This window comes from Scardinius erythrophthalmus (assembly GCF_964197995.2).
Source record: "Scardinius erythrophthalmus genome assembly, chromosome: 2".
NCBI classification, from domain to species: Eukaryota; Metazoa; Chordata; class Actinopteri; order Cypriniformes; family Leuciscidae; genus Scardinius; species Scardinius erythrophthalmus.
In genome coordinates, this window is record NC_138222.1 from 33,870,078 (window position 1) to 33,896,131 (window position 26,054).

Below are 26,054 nucleotides of genomic sequence, written 5' to 3' on the forward strand. Positions count from 1 at the left end.
AAAAATGTGCAAGCTCCATCACAAGCCTTTTTATTCTTTCTACAATAAATCACACAAATAAAAGGACCCATTTATGAGAAATAGATCAGCTTTTACTAAACCGGACATTAAGCCATTTGAATCATAAACAGATAAACTTAAATATTTTTGTACATTTTAATGAAAATCTGGCTAATGTGATTTTTTTTTTTTTTATATCAACTTCAAATCGCCCACACATCATATCGCCTCTAAAGGAATGCAATCAACATCTTAACGCTATGTCCGATGGGGCTCTCATTTGTAACAATTAGTGCTCAGTCACATGCATGCTTCATGGCTTAAATCCAATTTAAAGCATCAATGTCTTAATAAGTCAGCTTCTAATCATAACTGCTGGCACAGCATCCAATCCCGTAATGACCCATAAATTCTGCTTCATGACTCCATTGATCATCACCCTCAGACGAGATGAGCCAGTTAATATTATCATGATGTACTTTCATCTTAAGTATTCATTCATGATTACACTGCACATGTATCAGCATCACTGGTTACTCACTAGCTTGTGGCTTTAACTAGCAAACACACACACACACACACACACACACACACACACACACACACACACACACACACACACACACACACACACACAGAGAGAGAGAGACAGTCACTCAAAATGATTGATTTTAGACCTACAGCTATTCTTACTCATGTTTGAGCTATTATTTAAACAACAATATTCATATTTGTGTAGCTCATCATGTATTGTATAATATATGGGCCAGAGAAGAAAAATCATGTTGCATAAGGCAAACGCAGTTAAACAGCCTAATTCACATAGCATTTTAATGAAAGGTAAGATAATGAAAAACTTTAAACAAAATGTTTTAAATGTTTTAATCAAAGTGTTGCTTCAAAGAAAATATCTGCCAAATGAATTTTAATGGAGAAATTCAGAGATTCCAAAAAATAAGAGGATTGTCAATGACAAACCAAATCAGGAACATGATGACAAATGTTTAATTTTTTTTTTTTTTTAAAGGGACAACAGAGAGAGGAGGGCATTACCCAGAGACATCACCAAAGCTCTTCCAGCTCATTGACGTAGCCTAATTGAAAGGAAATTTAGCCTCGAGGTATGCAGTCTTACTTTTGAGTTTTAAATTGGGCTGCTTAGTCTTTATGCAACTGACTTTAAAAGGACAGTTTTATTAAGTTTGAAACAACTAACATGCAAAACTAATCTAAAACAGTTTTATGCAATGGTCCCCGATTTCATTTTGGAATTGTGCATTTTTTTTTTTTTTTTGTGAACTCCTTTGATTTATTATAACTCTAAGTCTGAGTGTTCATTGGATTTCATGCTGCTAAATTTGGATACCAAGTACCTGACAGCTCTCACACATGCACACAGAGAAACAAACATAATACCCCCACACCAGCCAGACTGCGTGATGGAGGCTCCTTACTGCTTCCAAGTGTTTTTGTCAGTTATTGTAAATTTTGCACACACACACACACACACACACACACACACACACACACACAAAAAATTAGAGTACAGAAAAGAAAATCAATTTCAAACTTTTCAATTTGACAGATTTAATGACTGTAGACCCCCCACCACCCACCTGTGGGTAATATATTTTGTGATTTTTACACAGAGAGCTATTGTATTATAAAAAGAATTGAATTCCCAGTCTCCAGTGGCCTGTGCTAAATTTACCTTAAACTAAATCACCAAAGCCTACTGGTGCTTGACAGTGAAGGCAGGTGCACAGCCTCCTCTCGGCTATTGCCAGAGAAGGCAAGCCACTCTCTTTTTTTACATGCCTTTTATATATATTATCAATTGAACCTTTTTTCTTTTGATTTTCTAAAAGTCAAACAACATGACACTGGGAACTATTTTACATACATACTGTATATAGATGTCACATTCCCTTGAATGTTTCATTGCTCAGAATTCAGAGCCCTCCTCATTTTCCCCCGCCAATTCCTTTTGATCTCTTCTCTTTTGGGTTGACAGTCCATAGCAACTTTTGCCAGTTCTAGTGATTTTCAGAGGACAGGCTGATTCTTCCAGCTTGCCATCAAGAAAATGAAGTTGACTTTGACTGAAAACAGCATCAATGGCCCTGGCTTTTTTCCTGACAAAAGTGGTGTCTAGTGAAGTGTTAACAGTCCTGACACTGCTAGTTTTATGTGTGTCTTGGCATGTCTTCCTGTGAGTCAAACCCCTGACGCATATTTTGTGATAAATAAATAAAGCCAGTGGAGAGGAACAAATACATACTCCAAATAGAAGCTGACAGCTCACAAGCTAGTAGATGGAGCCCTCTCTCTTTTCTGCTGACTAGTACAGGCAGATGAGAGCAGCACAGAGAGTCTTGAACGAGATTTCTAGGGCCCTCTGTCCCACTCATGAGACCAAGACAGGCCCCAGGAGACCGCAGAGCTACTATTAAGTGGCCTTCGACAAGACAACAAGCCATTCATGTAGAGATGAGCACACCTTCTGGGGAAAGTGAAGGTTTTAAGAGCAGAGATGGATGTTTTAAATAATAATGACTCACTTTTAGGGTTTATCGCTCCGTTTTTCCTCTTTTCCCATTCCCCGAGGGAGGGCATTCGTTAAGCATGATGATTGATAATCTAATGTCGCCAGTGCACTTGTTCACCTTTGGTCTTGTATGCAGTAGGACTAATTGCAAAACTGTCATACAGATCTTGTGCCTAAACTCACCATTTTTACAGTCCTGTCAAAAAGTGAGAAGCACTGCATTACACGGACGATTAGCCATAATTCCCCAGCTGAAAGAGGAGACCTCAGGCAGACTCCATAATCTACACTCAACACCCCCCCACACACACCTCCACTGCAAAGCACCCAGCTTTGTCATAAAATGACATTACAATATGCCTTTTCTGACTTGAACCGGTGTCTTGAGACTGCCTGGTAATGGCCTTGTAAATCACACATCAACTTTTACACTTCCTCATCCGATAAACAGCCTCCCAGATGATTCTGGTGGAGCAATATCCAGCAAAATCAGAAGCTGGAACACTGGTCTACTAGACGTTCAAGATTCTAATGTGCTTTATTCAACAACTTCACTAAGTTAAAAGTGTTCCTGTAGCTCAAACTGTAGAGAGCATATTGTGATAGCAAACCAAGGTCATTGCATTATTTTAAAATCCAATTTATTCATGGGATGATGACAAAGCTGAATATAGCAGTCATTACTCCAGTCTATAGTGTCACATGATCATTTAGTAATCATTATAATATGCTGATTTGCTGCACAAGAAACATTTATTCTTATTATCAATGTCAAAAACAGTTGTGTTGCTCAATAAAAATACATGTGAAAAAAATCTGCATTATTTGATGAAAAGAACTTTACTGTCCCTTTTGATCAATTCATAATGCTTCTTTAAAAAAAATCTGTATATATCCATCCTTGAGCAGATGCATGGAATAAAACATTATGGATTATACAATTATGGATTTTTTTTTTTTTTTTAATTTATTAGAATTTTTAGGACTTGTTTAGCATTTTGAAAGCTATCAATATTATATATATATTGATAGCTATCAAAATACTAAACAAGTCTAACGTTTCATGTCCTTTTTGACTGCTTGGTTTATTAGTAACTTGATACTCTTTACTCTACATTTAGTAAAAATGTAAGGTAAATTGCAGCAAACAGAGAGTGGTTACAACAATTTGAGATAAGTGGATTTATTTTAGGCATTTAACCATGATTAAATGGTTCATTTAACAGGTTTAGGAAATGTACACTTTATTTTTCAGTAATGTGCTCAACAGTACAACACAGTTTGGGGTAGAAGATCCTGATTTTCAAACGATGTTATGGTCAAGTTTTTAAACTATTCACATTCCTCCGTTTGAAAAACGAGACAAAAAAATAGTATTCTGTATTTTGACAGCAGCTGGGGAATTTGAAACCTCTGTAGAAACAGTCCAGCTCTTCTAAAATATTCTCCATGACATTTATGCATTTTATTAGGATGACAACAGCACGGCAGTTGTGGAATAAAAGGACAACGCAAACCTTTGTGAATCCAGTGTTCTTAAAAGTCCTGTTTGCATCCTTGAGATTCTGAACAATGTTGCCTCCTGTTCCACTCCCAGTGCTTGCCGTCTGTAACAGTGGTGTTATTTGTAATTATGCTGAGTGCGTCTCTCTGAAGCCACATGTGCTCTGACTGTTCCAGTCCTCCTCCGGACGACATTGAATGAATGTGTCCTCATCTGTGATGTTGACACGATTAACTTTCACCCACTGCATGTACTGTGTCACCACAGTCTTTAATCATCCCGCTGTCCCCATGCCCTCAACCACACCTCCTCTCCTCCCCTCCAGCACATCAGCTCTTCAGAGGGCATGCCCTTAAATATTGGCTACCTTTAGATCGGAACGGCAGAGAAACCACCAATTACCCATATTCATTGTCCCAACAACAATTTGACCATTATTTATGTGCTGCTCTTTTCATTGTTCCAGCAAGACAGCTTTTACAGGGAAGAACAAATCTAAAGTGAAAGCGTAAAGCACTTGAAATGGTGCTCCCTCTCACCCAATTTTACCTTCAGTCTTTCTTTCTTTTTACACCCTCCTCCCTTTTTCCTTTGCTCATTTTTATTTTTATTTTTTTTTTCCATAGGTGTGCTGTGGAACGCTTCTCTACTTGCCTGCTTATTGTGCTAAAGTAATTACTCCAGAGAAGAAGCTCATGAAGTGGAGAATTTCAAATGATTTCTCCATATTCATGGAGAGTGAAGCATGGAATATAGAAAACGATAAATTAGAAATGTATTTACAGAGAACCTGATGAGGAAGGTTAAAACGATTAGGCCCAATGGCTTTGCCAAGGAGTCTAAGGCAGACTCCACATGAGCTCTCTTCCTCTGATTGGTGCCCCCTGCTGAAAACGGTAATAATGTGGTTCTCTCCTCACAGTACTGAGCATCAGCAGGATATTTACTCCATGCAGGCTTCTCAGGTTATTGAGAGGGTATTTTGGCACAGCAATGTCCTATCTTGCATTTGGAAAAGGTCTCTCTACTGGATGGTTGGATGATTGCTTTCCTCCCATTAACCCCTTCTTTTTATACATACATTTCATTCATAAAGTGCAGTAAGCTTTATTAAAAATAGTTAATTTTCCAAACCTGTGAATAAATTAAATGTAATTCAAATTATTTGTGTGTGCCTATTGTATTAAAAAGCCTAGAGACTATTGGTCTAGTGTTAACTGCATTGATGTGTTATTATCTATCTATAAATTACAGAAACGTCTGTCTGTCTGTATGTCTGTGTGTGTGTCTGTATGTCTGTACGTCTGTGTGTGTGTGTGTGTGTGTGTGTGTGTGTGTGTGTGTGTCTGTACAGTATGTCTGTATGCCTGTTATTCGCATATCTCTCGAACCATTAGTCCGATAGATTTCAAACTCGACAGGTGTCTTGCTACGGACACGAGTAAGTGCAGTGCCAAGTTTGACGTTGTTTCGATGAGAAATGCAAAAGATAGCGTTAAATATATCGGTAAAAGAAGCACTTAGAAGGTTGTGGTTTAAAAATAAACATTCTGACATTAGAGGGTTGTATTGGTCAAAGAAGCCCCAAGAAGGTTGTGGTTTAAAAATAAACATTCTGACATAAACGCTCAGGCCTCGTCCACACTGCGTTTTCGTTTAGAAACGGAGAATTAAAACAAATACGATCTCCGTCCACACCAGCGTTTTAGCTGCGTATTAGAATTGATCTGCGTCCACATTAAAACGACTGAAAACGCGGATCACGTGACCATTCACCAACACTGGGCATGCGCGTGCCGGTGTAAACACAACTTCATTGATAAAATTATCCCACCATGCGCTGGTTCTTCCCGGGTTAACCCAAAACCGACGCTCCATGTACGGTCGGTACCGCCGCTGCACACGGGAATTGTCACAGATCGCTTGAATAATAGCTTGCCTCCGGCGCATGTAGGCAGTTATAGCATTGTAAAATGCAGAATTTACGTGGACAACAGCTGCTAGCAAAGATATACGCCATGACTGATGACACCCAATCATAGAGCCGAGCGTGAGCCTCTAATACGCCATTGTTTCTAAAGTTCTCCGTTTTGACCCCGTCCACACTAAAACGCCCTCCGGAGATTCAAAACGAAAAATGGGTCGCCAGCGTTTCTAAACTTCTCCGTTTTGGGTCTCCGTTTTTGCTGTTTTAGTGTGGACGGGAGGTGCAAACGTAGCAAAAGGTCTCTGTTTTTAAACGAAAACGCAGTTGTGTGGACGGGGCCTTGGTCAGCTACACTGTTTACTTCTGAATATTATAGTTTGGTTCCAAAACGTGATAAATCCATTTTGATTCATTTAAGTAAAAATGTGTTTTCTTTACCAAGAAAGTGGCAAGATGAAAACCCACTATTTTCTGTTTCAAACTTTCACACAGCATCTTTAGGTTATAATAACATAAAAAAATCAAATCCAGATTTTGATTTTCAAAGATTTATTATAAAAAAGGATTATTTTTTCCCAAAAATGCAATAAATTCATGACACTTTTTTTTTTTTCCAAAATGCAATTAATCCATTCTATCAATATAAAAGTTATTTTTTATCATATTGAAACTGTTGAAATCAGCCATCGCTAAGAAATATCTCCTGAACTTTTTTGACGGCGATCAGCTCACAAAATTTGCACTGCTCCCTGAATCAACGCGCTTATTCATTTGTCGATGTAAACTGAATCTATAAGTCAGCTATGCTGTTTACTTCTGAATATTATATTTCATTCTGGTGCGCTTAACGTTATCGCTACTGTGTAATAGTAGCCTATGCTATTCACCAATGAAACATATCCTTTTCAATGTGTTCACATTCTCTTTCATGGCCATCATTTGTAGTAGCCTATTCACTTTGTGAGTTCACTTTGTGCTTTCTACCATGCACAAATAAAAATGTCACTGAACTTTTGCTGTGTAATTGTAACAATGAGCACTCAAACACACCAAACCAACAATTACTAAAAACACACTTAAAAACTGATTTTGAACGGGCATTTTGCACTAGTTATTTGAATTTCAGCAAGCAATATTAAGCGAGCATTAAACGTGCATACACACGTATCCCATCCCACAACTTAATTATATCTTTATCCCATCCCCCAACTTAATTTCTTCACATTTCTATCTCCCCCACACATGCATACACTATAAAAAATGTCTAGAAAGAAAGAAATGAAACAAGGAATTTGATTCATGCAGACGTAAAATATATTAAATCTGTCAATTAAGAATGAGGATACATTAAAAGTGTATAGTATATTTGGACAAAAGTTTGCTTCCTGTGGTCTGATCCAAAGTCCCCTGCATACAAGTTTATCTAATTTTACTCATCCTCTCTTGATGTTTTTACCATCATAATCCATATCCGATCTACAGGTAAATTGCTTTTTTTTTTTTTTTTTTTATATAAAATATATATAATATGAAAAAAGAAAAAAAAAGTTTATTTATCTGTGCTCCGAACTATATAATCAGATATGTCAGTCAGGGGTTAGTTTCCCCTACATTGATGTAACTCACTGCTTAATTACAGTACCATAATACGATGCATTGCTGAATAAATTTTTCTTTAAACTATGTTGGTTATTGATGTTTTTTTTTTGTTTTTTTGGTTTTTTTGCTGTACATGTGACATGGCATCTGAGGACTAATTCTCATTTTCTCAGTTATTTCTATTTATTTCCATTTCCATTTCAATCATAGGCTCCTTCTTACGTACTAGAGCACTTATGCACATGCACACTCTTCAAAAAGGGGCTTAACATCTCTTGACAAACTAAAAGGTGTAAATTAAATTTATTTTCAAAATAAAAGATATAGATTGTACTGAATGTCAGCTTACTTTTGTTGGTCCACATGCCGTGCAAACAAGAAATGTCTCAGGTTACACATCTAACCATGGTTCCCTTTCAGTCTGTCACATTTGACATTACGTACGAACGGTACATAGAACGGTAACTGACGAATTGGGATCACGCCAGGAAGCCCAATCATCTTCAAATGTAACTAAACGAGCCAATGGACATTGGTGTGCGAGATTTGCAGCGTGGGTATAAATACAGAAGCGCATGCAATCACACTACAGCATTTCCCCTTGGAGCCGAGCCTGTGTGTTCCTGCAAAGAAGCTGCAATCTCTGTTTGAGTATGCTACGGTAGAAGCTCTGTTCCAGTGTTGTTGTGACGGTGCTACAGAGGTGTACTTGGTAAACTGTCTTTCGAAGTCGAGGATGGTTGGACTCCTCTCGCTTTAGAAAGTCATTCTGCTGAGTCCTGCACTCACCTGAGCTCCAGTAGGCAGTGACATCACGTGTTCAAGAAGGGCTCTTCATCACTTAAAGAGCAATTCCTAAAAGAGTTAACACGGGTGTGATATTGAGTATTTTTCAAGATGACATTCCACCCTTGTGTTTCTGGATGTGGTTGGTACCTGGCTCCGTCTGACAGTCATGATCGGTGCCTCATGTGTCTGGACATCAAACACGCTGAGACGGCTTTTGTGGATGAGTCATGCACCCCTTGCAGGAAGATGACCAGCACAGTGTTGCGGTCAAGATGCAATTACCTCAAATGAGGTGGAGTCCTCTCTGGTGGGTTTGAGTCCTCCGGGGATGAAGACCCGGCTGTGTTGTCCCCTTCAGAGAGTGTAGCGCTAGTCGAGTCAGACCCAAAGCTGACGCCCATGCTTTCCCGGGCAGCTGATAGCGTCAGAATCTAGTGGAGGCCTCCACTGTGTCCCAAACCCTCAAGGCTGGACGATTGGTTTCTTGGGCGGCCCACGCTGACCATCAGGTTTCCAGGTCATGGAAGGCACCTTTTTCTGCTCAAAACCCAGCTGGTTCCTCTTCCGCCCTCATTACCCTTGATGGCAGGGCGGCCAATGGGGTACATGGAGATCCCCCTGAAGGAGCAAGCTGTCGCGATGCAACTGTGTCGGCAGAGCACTGGCACCTGGCGTAGCATGTTGCAACTCGCCCGCCATCTCCTCCTATGGAGTCAGGAGTATCTGAGTTTGCTTCATGCCATTCATATTCCGGGAAGGCTCAATTGTGTAGCCGACGAGCTCTCACGACAGCCGGCGCTTCCGGGGGAATGATGACTCCATCCCCAGGCGGACCAGCCCGTGTCTTTCCCTTGGTAGAGCTCACTCTGCTGTCTCTGCCAGTATTTATCTCCACCCTCAGTCAGGTTGGATCTACCCCAGAGACCTTCCATATGTAGCACTGCCCTAATGGCCAGTCCATATTTGTAATTTTTCAAATCATATTTGCCTCAGTAGCATTTCTCTCCGCTTGGAAAAGGCACACTTTCCCAGTGTTATCTAGTAGTCTCACTGAGTTGGTCAGAAGGAACAGCAGTGATCAACCTTCTCTGCATAAAGCCCTATTCCATCTTCCGCCCCAGCAGGTGTGGGGGTGTCAGGTTTCGTACGCAGATTGCTGGAAGGCTCATCTACACCAATGTCATAAAATAGTGCTAGAGATGGGTCTACTGGAGCTTCAGCCTTGGACAGTTTATCAAGCCAGCCTCACAGGGGGGCTGACCACTTGATGTCACTGCCTACTGGAGCTCTGGTGAGAGGAGGCCTCACCAGAATGACTCTCTATAGCGAGAAGAGACCAACCACGCTCGACTTTAAAGACAAGAGAGTTACCAAGGTGGCCTCACAGAGGGCCGAACACTTGATGTTAGAGTCTGACTGGAGCTCAGGTGAGCGGAGGCCTCAGCAGAACGACTCTCCAAAGTGGGAGGAGGCCAGCCAATCTCAACCTCAAAGACAGTTTATCAAGGCAGCCCCACAGAAGGCCGGACACTTGATGACACTGCCTACTTGAGCTCAGGTGAGCAGAAGACTCAGCAGAACTACTCTCTATAGCGAGAGGGGTCCAACCATGCTCAACCTCAAAGACAATTTACCAAGGCGGCCTCACGGAGGGTTGAACACTTAATGTCACTGTCTGACTGGAGCTTATGGGAGCAGAGGCCTCAGTAGAACGACTCTCCAAAGAGAGAGGAGGCCAGCAAAACTCAACCTCAAGGACAGTTTATCAAGGCGGCCCCACAGAGGGCCAAACATGTGATGTCACTGCCTACTGGAGCTCAGGTGAGCAGAGGACTCAGCAGAACGACTTTCCAAAGCGAAATGAGTCCAACCATCCTCGACTTCGAAAGACAGTTAACCCAGACGGCTTCACAGAGGGCCAAACATTTGATGTCACTGTCTAACTGGAGCTCAGGTGAGTGTAGGCCTCAGCAGAACGACTCTCTAAAGTGAGAGGAGGTCAAACAAACTCAACATCAAGGGCAGTTTACCAAGGCAGCCTCACAGAGGGCTGAACACTGTCTAACTTGAGCCTAGATGAGGAAAGACCTTAGCAGAATGACTCTCTACAGCGAGAGGAGGCCAGCCACACTCAATTTCAAAGACAGTTTATCAAGGTGGAAGTATAGGAGGAGGAAGGGAGATGTTTTTTCCCTTTAGTGTGGGACAGATTTCTGCCACCCGAAAGCTTTACTTCAATAACCTCCCTCAAATCCTTCCTAGCATTCCTCTGGTCCCGCCTCTTTTCAGACTCTGCCTCTGGGACTGTGTGTGGTCCGCAGACTCAGGCGGCCCCAGGGACCCCCAAAGTTCGAGGCGTAGACCTGGAACTGCACGGTATTCGTTTTTTTATATGCTGCAGACTTACATGCCCACTTCTATTTTTTTATGCCCACTTCTCTTTGAACCTATCGACCACCTCAACAGATGTGCCGAACAGCTCAGAGGGCAAGACTGGCACATCAAGAAGAAGGTGTTTCTCGTCCTCCCCGATGTCAGCAGGTTAATCCACAGATGCCTCTCCGTGGCCAGAGAGTGAAATTTGTGGTATGACGCAGCTCAGTCACCGCTTCATGCGAAAGACCCTGGCCGTTATGTAGGTCTTTCAGCAGGTCGGCCTGTTAGTCCTGCAACATTTCCCGGTCACGAACATATCCCCAATGGGAGGCACCGATGCATATCCATTTGCGTAATTCACATGGTGAAATAGACAAATGTGAGACGAAAATGGTTTCTTCCATGACCTCGGCGTGGAGGTCCGGCAGAAACGGAAGACTCACTGGAACTGGGCAGCTATGGCCAGCCAAGAAACGCTTGTTTTGAAAAGCCAGAAGATCACTATCCGCTGGATCGGATGATTCAAGACACAGAACGTCCTAATCAAGTGGAATGCTAGCGTCGGCGGCAGAAGACAGAGAAATAGTCATACCTCACTTGAATTCCTCCGACCTTGTGACCATAGTTGCCTAACAATGCTTTTGGGAAGTGCACCCCAGCATGGGCATAGCCACAGTATCACCTATAGTCCTGGTATAGTTGCAGTGTATGAAGCTAAAACACATTTTAAAGTGAGGGTCCCATGATCTTTATAACATTCAAATAATAACGTTTACTTTTAAAGATGGCGGCTTTAGGAGACCATTACAGGAGACCAGAACATTTGACTATATATATTTTTAAGGGATAGTTCACTCAAAAAATTAAAATCCCTGTATCATTACTCACCCTCATGTCATTCCAATTACTTTTGTTATGTTCCACATAATAAAGAAAGTCATACAGGTTCGGAACGACATGAGGGGAGTAAATGATGACAGAAATGTCATTTGTGGGTGAACTGTCCCTATACTGAGACCTGTTAATCTTACAATATGGTGGTAAATTTCTTTGAATGCGCTCACTGTGTCAGTACACTAGCCAAAGTCCTCAAAGACTTTACAGCAGTTTTAACACTTCAGTGTTTGAGAATCCATCTGAACATGTCCTCACAAATAACCTTCTGTTGAGGAATATGATCATACATAATAACACCTTCAAATTCTTATTTGAATCTTGAGTCGACATGATTCATTACCCATCATACTGTAGGATTATTAGCTATTAGGATGCTATTAGGATGATTAGCTCCCATAAGCAGTGGGTCCATTATAACAAGCACATAGAACATTGCGAATTTTAAAGCAGAATTTAACCATGGATGCAATGTTATTTTCATAAATTGAGGTTTTAAGCTACACTAAAATTTACAAGAGCACATTGGCTTATTTCATTAGAAGAAAGTAATGATGATCATTTGTCTATTGAATGTAAAGTAATAGAGAAGCATTTTGACATTGTAAAATGTTGTTCATGCATTAAAAATATTTCTTTAAATAAATAATGATTACATTATGAAAAGCCCTTAGAAAATAAATACTGTCTGCAGCCTTGCTGACTAAAGTGAGGTGAAGACCATGGCATCATCTTCCTTCTCATTAATTTCACATCTATAGTTTGCTTAAAATGTAATTAACAGAATAGTGTAAAGATCAATGTGTTGTTAAATTATGCTGGCCCCTGTTTGATGTCTATGTTGAAGTAAGCTAAATGCCTTGTCAGCTCTTTTGAGCATTATATTGCATGTAATATTTTAACCAAGCCATTTATTGCAAGGGCATTCCATGACCGTGGCTCAACATGAGTCATTATAAAAGCAAACCAATGTGGCTGCAGTCCTCTCCACAAGGGTGACTGTTAAATCCCTTAAAACAAACAAAAAATAAAATAAAATAAAATAAAATAAAATAAAATAAAATAAAATAATTCTCCAGCAGCAGAATGATAATTTTAAGACACACATAGCGCCACAACAACTTTCTGACAGTTTCATCATACATTACTCCACCATCTCTTGAAATTGACATTGTTGGCTTTGATCAAAGCCAAAACAGAGCCGTGATATTCTGAAAGAAGTGTTTCATATGATTTCTGTGACAGACTGTATATCTTCAAAACACTACCAGTGCTTGAAGGGATACACTCTGTATGCATGTGATCTGTTATAGAAAAAGAGAGATGACAGAAGAGAGAGAAGGAGAGATAGAGAATGGGAAAGATTATAATAGAGAGAGGGAGAATGTAACCATGCTAAAAGCAAGATGTGAGAATGACCATTTGTAAGCGCAGAGGAGAGACAGTGGTCAGTCTGAGGACACCACATTTGAAATGAATCCCAGCCCATTTGTATCACCAATGGAATGAGAGTCTATTTCTTACACACATGATGAATATACGGTATTAAGGTTCGGACATTGAAAATGAATGGCTTACAATACAACTCGGCAAAAGTGGTGATGTCTCCCCCCACAGTGTGAGAATTCCAGGCCTCTTGTGTTGGTTCTTTCCATTCATCATGATCAGGGCACAGTTTGAAGCACTGACCTGATTGGTGCGACATCTCCCATGTCACTCTGGAGAATAGACACTTTCTTTGTCACCAAGAATACCATCAAGCTTGTTAGGAAGAAGATAACTCTCCTTTAGTGAAAGGGGAGCTATCTTGGGAGGACAACTCAAAAGCAGCCTTATTACAACTTTGTTATTCTATTGCTCTTCTTTTTCCTTTGCTGTGTTTTGTCTGCAATGGGAATTTGAAGAACTTTGATACAAAATATGCTGCTGCTTGTGGACACAGACAGTGGCTTAATGTTTAATTACTGAAGAACCTCTTACTGTCTCAATGGACTAAACCACTTAAACAGCATAGTTCAAATCTCAAAAATTCCTTAGTGCCAGTGTCATCAGAACTAATAACTAAGTTTAATTTTTATTCAAGAAAGATGAACAGAACGATAATTAAATGATTTTACTTAAAACGTAGGCCTATATTTTACATGAAATTAATTAAATCAGACACACAGCATACATGTAGGATTACATATTACATCTGCACAAAATGGTGCAAATGTACAAGTGAACTAAATAACCTGCTATTTAGAATGTGCAAACAGTCATGTTCTGTGTCTTGTATAATTTCTAGTCTTAGTTGTCACTGGCTGCGTTTAACTTCCCTTTTAGACATGCACTCAAAAACTTCCTTAAGCACATCCCCTCGGGGGGAATCCCTAACACGATTTTGAAGTGGGTTCAACTTCGTCAAGTGGACAGGGGGAATTTATTTAGACAGACCGTTGACCCCTCAATTTTGACCAAGGGAGCAAGTCTACTCAACATGTATTTTTCAGGCAGATCCAAATACTACAATGCACCATGATTGTAATGTCACAGCAGTTTGTGGTTAATTTACCCACACAACTCGATTTATGATATTGGAGTTATTTTGACATTTAACTGCATTTAATACTACTTATTAAATTAACTTATTTATTAATAAACGACCTTAAGCTGACTGTTTTTTTAAACAGTTATAGTTTTGTTTGTATTGTTACCATTTTCGTTTGTGTATTTTGTAATATTTTATATAAATATATATAAAAAAAATTATATATATATATATATATATATATATATATATATATATATATATATATATATATATATATATTTCTATACAGGCCTATAAAATGGTGCGTAAAACAAATTCATACAGAAAAAAAACTGTAAATAATAAATCAGCTCCATCGCAGATTCCAAGTGATTAAGGGTTTAGGGTGTTCCATTTAAACACATTTCAAGGGTTCAGCCAGTAGTGGGCACTTGTGCAACATAAGAAATGACGTACATCTGAGTGAACTAGATGGAGGGAGTAAGCGAGGGAAGGACATAAAAACTGGACTAAAAACAGCCTTGGTCTGTATTTGCCTGTGTTTAAGTCATTCATTATTTGTCATGGTTTTTAATTACTTACACACCTGTTCGCTGTTTCTTTGATTACCATCCTTAGTGTATTTAAGCCTTCAGTTCTCGTCTGTTCGTTATCTTGTGTTAACTTTATGCATGTAGTCTTCATTCGTTCCTGGTGTTCATTAAAAGTGTTATCTTTGTTAATTTGTTCATCTGCATCACACATCTTTCTTAATGGATTACTACAAGCAACCTTAACTCAAACCAAGTTGTGAATACACTATTTATGTAACAACCCACCAAATCACATACAACAAATAAATCATGCATAAAAAATGCACAACTTTGTCTTACAACAGTCGGTTACACTTTACTTCGATGGTCCACATAAGACATTCTACTAACTATAGGTAACTTTGCAACATGTCAACTAACTGTCATTAGTGTATTAGTAGCCTGTCTGATTCATATCTGCTAACACTAACACGTTTTTAACACTTTACAGACATTCTACTGACAAGGGCTACACAATTAATCGAAATTAGCCCGAAATCACGCTCAAGCCCATTTGGCTCAGTTTTATTATATATATTTTTTTTTTTTCCGCAGCTTGTCAGTGAAGCACGGCTCTGTGATCAGTAGTAAATGGTGCTCCATCTGAAAGCACTTCGCGTTTGAGTTGCTTATACCATGCATTAAAGCACCACGAGTCAAACATCTTTCCAAACATGAGAAGCATTTATGAACCTCTTGTCCAACAAAAGACAACATTTAATAACATGTTTTTACTCCAAACTCACTTCATAACGTCAGTTTGAAAATATTCTTCTGTGAGATGATGTGATTTCTTACACAGAATAAGGCACACAACATATTTCATTGCATTCTACACAGTGATAAAGGCTATGTTTAGCATTGAAGTATTAATATACCTTATTATCATGAAAATACCTGAGAAGGCTTGAAGAACTAAGATAAACCATATATTGTTTTAGTCGGGTGTTTATCAGTTAGTTTCATCTATCAAAGTGTTTCAGTCTTCCGTTCATACAGCTACAGCGATAGTACAATGCCTATCGATAGTATTATGCCAAAAAATGGTACGGTTTTCCTGGAACGACGTGCACTATCTTACTTTTGCGGGAATATTTGGAGTTTCTGCGTGAGAGCGCCCCTCTGGCTTTTATATGGAACAGCATTTACTACTGATCACAGAGACTACACTTTTTGGACTATAACTCTGGTAATGCACATAATAACATGCAATATTATAGTAAAATGTAAACCTTTAAGCAACTATGGATGCCCTGCTAAAATTGTTTCATACACATTTATTGTCCTAGTGAACTGCAAAGCATGCTGAGTAACCATTTAACATGTTTGTATTTGTTTAATTTAGCAAAAAACAAGTAAAACTGACTAAAATGAATAAAAATGACATGATGAAAAATTTGGAAATGTAAAGAGTATTTTTGTCAAAAGACACAAAGGATGACTAAAACAAAGTGGTGTAAAAATCAACACAGCTTGAAATACGATCTTGGCAGAAGTGAAATAGGCCTTTTGGAAGACATTGTAAGACGAGATCAATAACCTAAGGGATCATCAAGGGGAAAGCATTGTTGCATATCTCAACATCAGATGTGGCCTATGGGCTCTAGCACCAGTGAAAACGCTGTGTCTGGAGCACACTTCAAGCACAAGCACCTTCTCCCAGATGGGCTCTGTAAGCGGGGCTTTGGATCTGAGGCTGTAGATTTAAGCATATAAATGGCGCCGACACCTTATCGTCTGCCTTTGTGCTTTGTGCTTTCCCCCACTTGTACCTGATGTGAATTTCATATCCTTACTTCAATGAGCTCAGCACCCGCTTTGGCCTCCTCCCTCATCACCTGTAGACAGACACAACTCTGCCTAGGGACGAAGCTGCTGCAACTAGATCTGTCATCCAAGCAGAGGGCGTAGTTAACTTGGCACTAGAAGCCTAGTGGTACAGAAACTCTGCCATTTAAAATAAAAGAAACATGAAATGCCTTTTGATGTCAGAGAGGTTCACCTTGCTCTGAACAACAGCCCACATGGGAGCGACACACCACGAGACAGTTTGTTTGAGGGTGGCGAGATGCTGTTAGAAAGCGGCATTCAAATAGCAAAGAGATACAAGGGCGACCACACAAAGACAAATTTAAACACCCAAACATTTATCAAGGTGCATCTATAGAGGGAAGAAGGCTTCTCCCTAGTCTGAAACAGAACTTATCTCTGACTTTGGTTTTTCTAATAAAGTTTGCTTTATGGGACGAGACAAGAGTAATCCGAATGGAATGAAGTTGTCTCCCTGAACAGACTTTCCGTCGCTATAGAGCTTGAGGGTTTGCTCTATCTGTCACATCTGTCATTTCTGTTATTGTGAGGAAATTGATTTTTATATTGTTTCAGTGGAAAATGCCCCCAAATTCAGATCACTTATAGTAAGAAGACACACACACACACACACAAAAAAAAAAACACAGTAACATACACAGAGAAGCGCAGACAGCTTAACTGTCTGAAATAATCTTGCCCAGCAGTTCTGTGAACCCTCACTGACGTGCAAAGAGTTGTCAGAACAATGAGACATGTTTCAAAACCAATTGCAGTGATTCTGCTCAGGATTAGACCAGACCGCACTTGCATCCAAACATCTAGGCTGTAGGAGACAGTAATAAGACCCACCACTGGCATCAATTCAACTAAAGTCATGGTACTGTATGACGACAACCAATATTTCAATACCACAATGTTGTAAACTTAAATATCTGTTGAAGAGAACCTTGAAAAACTATATTTGAAGAGCAGCTTGATTTGACTGATTCTGTTTCACACCCAGCCACAAGTAAAGCATTAGCCAACAACATCAACCAATACATTTCTAATGATACAGAAAAATACAAAGCAATAATTATATCTATATCATTAGAAGAGTTTCACATGTTGCTTTAGTTTTGGTCATAACATGGAGGAATAGAGTAAGATGATGATATCTGAACGAATCAAATATAATAAAGCCATTCCTTATCTAAGTCTTGGTGGAATTAACATAAAAAGCAAGCAATTATTCCATCAAGATAAAATGGAAATGACATACCTGTTAAGTACATTTATTGTACAATGACTTTAAAATAAGTTTGATTCAAGTTATGTGCAATTGTGCTTCAACACATATATAAATAATGAAAAAGGAGTCTATTTTTTTCATAACATAAAAAAACATTGCCTTAAAAATTGTCTAGAAAAAACATTGCCTTAAAAATGGTCCTAATAGTCCTAATCGTTCTAATGTATTATTGTAATTAAACCTAAAGTTGCAAACATTATTTTATTGAGTTCTGTTGACGTCAACTTAATATTGTGTAATTTATTAAGTTGTTGTAACTATGAAACTGTCTTGATAACTTTGGAAATTAGGCAGTGGATTTCTAGATCCCACCATGCTTTGCAAGGAGAATAAATGTTTTTTTTTGTTGTTGTTTTTTGGATGAATGTTTGACATTTAAAAGGGTTTCTGTAATGTTGAAGTTTTTGTGATACTATTATGCTGAAGAGTAGACAAGATGAAGGTAAACACTACATTGACTCTATAAGCAATGCCTGTGTTAATGCCACAGGGCTACTCAACTAGCTACATAGGGCCGGATTATCAAATTTAAAAGTTGAGGTGGGCCTGTGGGTTGGTTTGGGGTTTTAGATTATTTATTGAAACATAACAGTTTCAATAAATAAGCTAAATTAAACCTAAAAAAGTATTGTATTTACTTGGAAATGTGGTACCCAACAGTTTGCAGATATATAAGACCATAATAAATAAAAACATGATAATGTATAGCTGTGTACAACTATTTTCCTTGGAACAAATAAATTAATTATACAAGCTCATAGCTATTGGTAAGAAATAAGAATTATTTTATTTATAATTGTTATGCTTAAAAGAAAATATTCAGACAGTGAGACTTGATAACCACAGGCTACTCACTCCCACTGTATAAAAAATGCCTAATCACAGGTTCAAAACTATATGCACCTTCACAAAGAAACTGACATAATTTTATAACAAAAAATAATTATATATTCCTCAACTCATCTAATAAATCTAATGCAATATAAATGACTATAGGCTAACATACTCAATATACATATTCCACATTTCTGCCCAAACCATGGTAAATTAATACAGTACATTCATTGTAAATGTTTGTAAGGGTGCTGATTAGGGAATTTAAGGTCTTCTAATTCCGTTCATGGCACAATGTTTCTTGTGCTTTCCTTATCAGTCTTGTTGGGAATGTTGATGCTGTTTCATCTGATTAAATACTAGTTAATACCATTAATCATCAAGTGATTTGTGGTTTGTAACAGTGAGGTGTCTGTCGAATTGAAACGCTTCCCACTGGTTGTCACAACACTGTTTAGTGTCCGGGACCCGGGAGTAGTGAAATAACTGAAAACAGTGCTATTTGTTGTTACTGACCGAGAAACCACTTCATATGATTCAGTGACAGAGCGGTCTGAACGAATCCGAATAGTTTTAGACCGTTATGCAAGCGCGTTTAGAAAGCGTCTAACCAAAAGAATGAATAATTCACAAACGATTGGTATCGCTGGTTCAGTCGACAGAAATACGGAACACTGAAATATTCGCACGTAAAATGTTTCTCAGGTCAATTGGAGCGCGTATCAAACTAAATTAGCAGCACCGCCAGGAAAAGAGGAGGAGGGAGGTTGGTGCCATTGGGCCGGATGGAGATGATTGGCAGGCCGGACTTGGGCCGCAGGCTGCCAATTGAATAGCCCTGTCCTACATGTTCAGTAATAATATACATACTAAATAAGTTACTGTACATTAAGCATGTGATAGCTCTGGATTTGAACTGAGATTATTTTTGAACTGAAAATGTATTCAGTTTCAGGGCTACAACTTAAGTAGTTGGAGCTAGGGGGAGCGTGGTGCAAAAAGTAACATGGGCTAAAAAGTAACACAGATAGTTTTAGATAGTTGCACAGGGTTAACCATGACGTGCTTCCGGGCTTTTCACCACACTGTCCATCTTTCGAGAAAGTTCGGCGAAGTTTGGATTCGGCAGCTTGTAAGTATTTTTTGTTATAGTAGTTTATTTTTTATTTTTTGAAGAATGTGTGAAAGTATGTTAGTCCAATATTAAATTGTTGTGATTACCATCTTCTTGGCTAAAAGATGGTACCATTTTGAAAGATGTGAAAAACGCATAGTGACTGCTAGCCAGTCCTCAGGTAAACACGACACAGTGGGGTTAGTTGTAACACGGTGTTACAACTAAGCCGCACATTGCGTACGTCAATAATCGTCAATGTCGGATTGTATTAAGTACAGTTTGCACAAACACGTGTTCCATTTCTTTTGTTCACAGGGTGAGAAATAGTAGAAGTTCCACAACTAGGGGAGTGACTAGGGGAATTTTGAGTTTGGCGGCCAGGGAGGTGGAGCGTGGCAGATACTTACGGCATCTGCCATGTAACTCTACACCGCTTTATCAGTCGTAAACGAAAACTGCAGGATCAGCATCAGGGTAGAAAATCACCACTACCTCCAGTGGGATATTCATCGCACAAAAAGGTTTTTACATCAGAGCAGGACGAGCAGCTTGTTGCTTATTTGACCAGTGCGGCAGCAATATGTTATGGGCTGAGCCCCAAGGAGGTAGGCTGGTTAATCTAGGATAAGTTAGGAAATAAGATTAATATTAATATTATTGCTCTGGTCTTCCAATCAAGTGCCTGTTTCTGTTATAGATGGTAGGTCCGTTTGTTTGAATGCTTAGAATGAATGAATGAATACATATGCCTACATTCTCTCTCTCTCTCACACACACACACACACACACACACACACACACACACACACACACACACACACAAATACATACATAGGCTACATACATGCATACAAGTATGCATATATACTTAAACAGATAAGCAATTTTAGGATGCCTTGTGTGATGCATTTAAAAGAAATTCATGTAGTTGACATTATTACATTTTTATTCCCTTTTTTATGTTTCTGTTTTTCAGGTGCGAAAACTTGCATTTCAATGTGCTGTCCAGTTCCACTGCATATTCCTGGAATCCTGGTCTAAAACACAAATAGCGGACAAAGACTGGTTCACTGCTTTCCTCAAAAGGAACCAATCTCTTTCGATCAGAAAACCACAGGCCACCAGTATGGCGAGAGCTACTAGTTTTAATGTTCACACTGTGGGAATTGTTTTCAACAATTTACACACTGTCTACAATATGCCCAAATGATATATGAAACATGTATGAAACTGGTGTGACCACAGTGCAGGCCCCAGAGAAGATAATAGCCACAAAAGGAGTCCCCCAGATTGGAGCAATGACCTTTGGAGAAAGGGGTAAGCCATTAATGCCATGGGCAATTCGATGCCTCCGTTTTTTGTTTTTCCCCATAAACGATTTTACTCTCACTTCATCCACAAAGGGCTGCCTGCATCAGCTGGAGCAGCAAATGGGTCTGGTTGGATGCAAGCAGAGGAATTTTTGCAGTTCCTTCGCCACTTTGCCAACCATACGAAGCCCTCACTGGATTCCCAAGGTACTTCTCTTGCTGGACAATCACGTGTCCCAGCCATGGATTTCTGTAGGGAATGGGGCATCGTTCTACTTACTTTCCCGCCACACTGCACTCATAAGCTCTGTCCCCTGGACAGAAGAGTTTTTCGCTCTTTCAAAGGGAGGGTCAACACACACCTGGACCACTGGATAAAAGCTCACCCTGGCAAGAGCGCCACAATATACGACCTCCCTGGTATTGTCGCAAAAGCGTTGCCACAGAGAACATTATGTTGGGTGTCAGGTATCTATCTATTAAATAAAAAAGAATAAAATCCTTAATTTCCTTCAGGATGAATCAATTATCTGTCTATCTATCTAGGTGCACCGGCATCTGGCCCTACAGCCCTGATGTGTTTGGAGAAAATGACTTTGCTCCTGCATATGCAACCGACAGACCAGAACCGACTACCTTGACATCCTCTGCAGATTACTCCACACTCCATCAGGGCTTCTCCACACTCCACCATGCAGGGCTCCTGCACTCTCCACCAGAGCTCCTCCACAATCAACCAGGGCTCCTCCACAATCCACCAGGGCTCCACACTCCACCAGGGCTCCGGCTCCTCCACACTTCACCAGTTAAAATCGTTTAACCGAAACTTTGCAGCAAAACTTAACTTAGAACCGAGACTCTCAATGGAAAAGAAAAGAAAACTAAGTAAGAGAAAGCAAATTGAGACGAGAGTAGTTAGATGGCTTGAATGAAGTTGTTTAACCCATATTCTTCTGATCTTGATTTGGGTTCTTTCCTCTGCTCGTCTGTAGCCTGACGTCGTCATACTCAGATTCTAGTCAGAATATGAGTCTGATACTGCTCCATTGGGCTGTGATTATTGGGCGTGTTTCAACAAACCAGGAAAGAAAATGCCTCTGCACTCAATTGGATAGACCTACAACCAATCAGAGCAATGGAGTAAGTGAGTATGTTGAGCAATGCATAGTTGTCAGTAGAACTCAACTGCACGCACACTGGAAGAAGTAGAAGAAGATGAGTGTAAACTATATTTGCCGGTGTTGTAAAAAGAATTTAAGGATACACGGAGTACTTACCAACACGATCATCATTTTAGAGAAAAATAGTACAGGTGAATGCATATACAAACAAGTTCTCCGTTTAGGATTAGAACTCGACAATACAGCAAACAAATCTTATCGCAACCCAAGTGCTCTTTGGTGACATTACTGTTGATCATCTGTCCATCATTGTATAAAGCCTGCCCTGACAATTCAGTCCTGACAATTGGTCCGAACAGCTCTGGTTCGAGGATTGTTGCTCCACAACGGATCAAGTCCAGACCGAACTTCCCGACCTCAAATGTTTTGGTTGGGCTAAGTTCGGCTGTTATCTAGGCTAGCTCGTCTACATCATAGACTGTAAAAAAAGATGGATGACGCCCCTTCATTTTCTTCCATTGGTGAAAACTGAAGTCGCCAAAGCCCTAATATGGCACTGACATCTTGCAGGACCTGCTTCTGCGCAGTAGTGAGCACGGGACCCGAGTCTGTGCAGTAGTGAGCAGGAAGTAAAGCCACAATATCAAGGTCCCACCCTCACTCTCGCAGAAACCGTTAGTACAGTTTACTGCAGAACAACTCATTATGTCAATGTGAAATAAACAGTTATGGACATGTAGAAATTAAAGCTGAAGCTCCAAACTCCTGCCGAAAATTGCCAAAAAACTTAGTTGGTGCCTAAGTGACTACTTCATTTAGAGAAGCTGTCAATAACAGCTGTCAATCATGACGGTACATTCCCGTTTTTATAGCATCAAATAACTAACTAAAGACCAAACTAATTTTAAAAAACAACCACTTAAGTTTACATCAGCGTGAAAAAAAAACCTACCAAAAATGACAAAAAACATCTTTGGAAAAAAATTATTTGAAGTGTAATTTGATTGTTTAGTTCACATCGCTTTCATTAGACTTCATGAAGAGGCGGGCTTTATGACCTATACTGGGACCAGCCACCGGGGGGCGATCGAGACAATTTGGCTTCACTTTTCAGGACTTGTGCAGCACGCTTGGTCTATATGGTTACTCGTCTGTCTGGTTACTCCATCATGACTTCTCCATGATCGTCTATAGTATAACTATAAAGCTTTGTTCGGGTCCTAAAGTTTTAAACTCAAATGTTTGTCCAGCCTCCTGGATGAGTTCTGACCAATTAGACATTGTCTTTATTTGAGAAGTGCCATTTTCTTCACCTCTCATCGTAAATCATGCGTTATCTGTGATATCTTTACTCTCCAGTTCTAGCCAAGAGTACAGAGGCCACAGTTTAGACATGATTCCTATTAGGGATGTCCCGATACCACTTTTTGCAGAACGAGTCCGATACCGATACTTTGATTTTTGGTACTCGCCGATACCGATACCGTAACTGATACCTGAATTTTCACTGCATTTTTAATTTTTAAATGTATTAGTAGATAAACCAAAAGAATATAAATCATATTAGTTGGCTTAATTTGTTCATCAAATATATATTTCTTTCAGTTATTTTCATGCTTAGTTAAGCCTGCTAAAATGCATTGTATGAGCTTCTGTTACTGTCACTGTTCATTCTATTGCTCAATCATATTTTATCTTTCATTTAATAGCCACAGCAATATTTAGAGCTGCTTCAGCAGGGCTCAGTGCTGAGGATCGGGTCAGCGGTTCAAATGTTTGTCAAAACCAGTGAAATATCAATTATTTAATCCAATTTTGATATTACAAAAACTACCAGCATAATTAATGTGAATTTAAAACAAGCAGTCAGTAACAAAATAAGAACAAACAATCGAATTACAAAAAGGACAAATAAATACAATAGAACAAAGAAAGACAAATGAAATAAACAGTGTTTTTAGAGTTTTTCGGGTAGATCTAACTTGTACAGAAATTTCAAAAAAGTAATCAAATGTGAAAAAAGCATTCATTACTGTATAAATTATATATAGATGGATATTTTTGTAAAGTTGAAAAGGGTAGCCTATTTAGTCAAGAGCAGTGAGTATTTCTTTGTCCTTTGTTTGATTAACATTAGACTGCTGCTGCCCCTTTAAGACCGAACGCACCACACCGACCGCATTTGAACATGCTACGTTCATTTGAGATATAACCGACTTTATTTACTATAGGATACTCGCCAAGACAGGCGTTATTACACAATTTTGTGTGAATTCGTCCGTACAAGCGCAAGATGTGAAAGACTATTTAATTCAGTATTCGCGCGCTGAGACGCTGCTTTGGATGTTTGCGTTCATGAAACTTGACCTGCACACGTCCTGTAATAATGTAGGGAACCACTCGTTATACTTAAATCAGGTAACAGTTCATGTTTTACTTTACTTACATTTAGTTTTCATCCAAATAACATGTGCTGAGTGAGTGAACGATCAGCAATCAAGAGCATTCAACAGAAGTGCGCTTGCTCGCACTCTCTCTCTCTCTCTCTCTCTCTCTCTCTCGTCAGTTAACGTTAATAATAAGCTACCTGATGCCTCGTTTTATTTTCTTTGCCATTGACATCCGACTGAACAAATTCCACTGATGTCTGTTTAAAGGGATGTGCTCGACCAGCTCGCGAGTCTATGCCTCACAGTTCACCTCCACAAAGCACTCGCGGCGGCCAGTTTCGTTTTGCAAAATGTACGTGGTATCGGTGCGTGGTATCGGCGAATTTTTATGAGTACGAGTACGAGTATATGAGGACAGTATCGGCCCGATCCCCGATGCCAGTATCGGTATCGGGCCATCCCTAATTCCTATTATAAGAATACAAAACATTTTACACAGATTTCAATCAAGCCATCTTCTGAATTAAGAACATATGATCATACTGATAGGAAACAAGACACACTTTCATTCAAACATCTAATAGTTATAACAATGACATGAGTTGTATGTGTTCTAAGCATAATAGTAACATATATAGGCCGTAGACATAATATAGAATTATGTAGTTGAACGATGTTTGATTATAAGTCAGTCACGAATTGTTTTGGGATGTATGTATTTTGATATGTAAAGTCTCAGTCTCTGTGGTTTTAAGAGATTTCAACCCTGAGGTCGTTAAGAAGAAGGAGGTCTGTTTTAAATCCTTTGTCTTGGGATCAAACAACCTCTGCCGTTATCTTGGTGGGTCCTGAGCAGTGCAATCTTTGAACCAATCAGTCTCTTCCAAACTATCTAACACTGACACTTTCCTACTTTTTCGTTGAGTTTTCGTTGGTTAGCGTAGACTGGCTGGAGCCTGGATTTTATGGTTCTTGATTGGTGATTTGGGGTCTGAGGTGCTGAGTTTTTAATCATGCTTGAACGGATCATCTGGAAGATTCATTTGTGTTTGGTTCGCCCTCAAATCCTACATAATTGAGTTAAAAAATGTGTTTATGCTACAAATTAAGTTCCCCTTGTTGAATGTAATTTGACTCAAAGTTGTATAAAAAAAATATGCAAACTGTTGTTGCATTGTAACTTTGTTTTTTGTTGAGCCAACTAAGGCTGGGCGATATATCGATATCAGTGATGCGCGGGTCAATGTATAAACAAACCGCACCCGACCGACGTTTTCAACTAACCCGCCCGCGACTCGGACCGCAAAAAAACGAAAGAAAATATTGTACCCGACCCGCTTCCTGACCCGCATTTTTTAAAATGCTCTATAATGCTCATCGTAGCGTCTTAATATAGGCTAACTTAATATTCAAATTTTGTCAAGAATTATAAAAAAT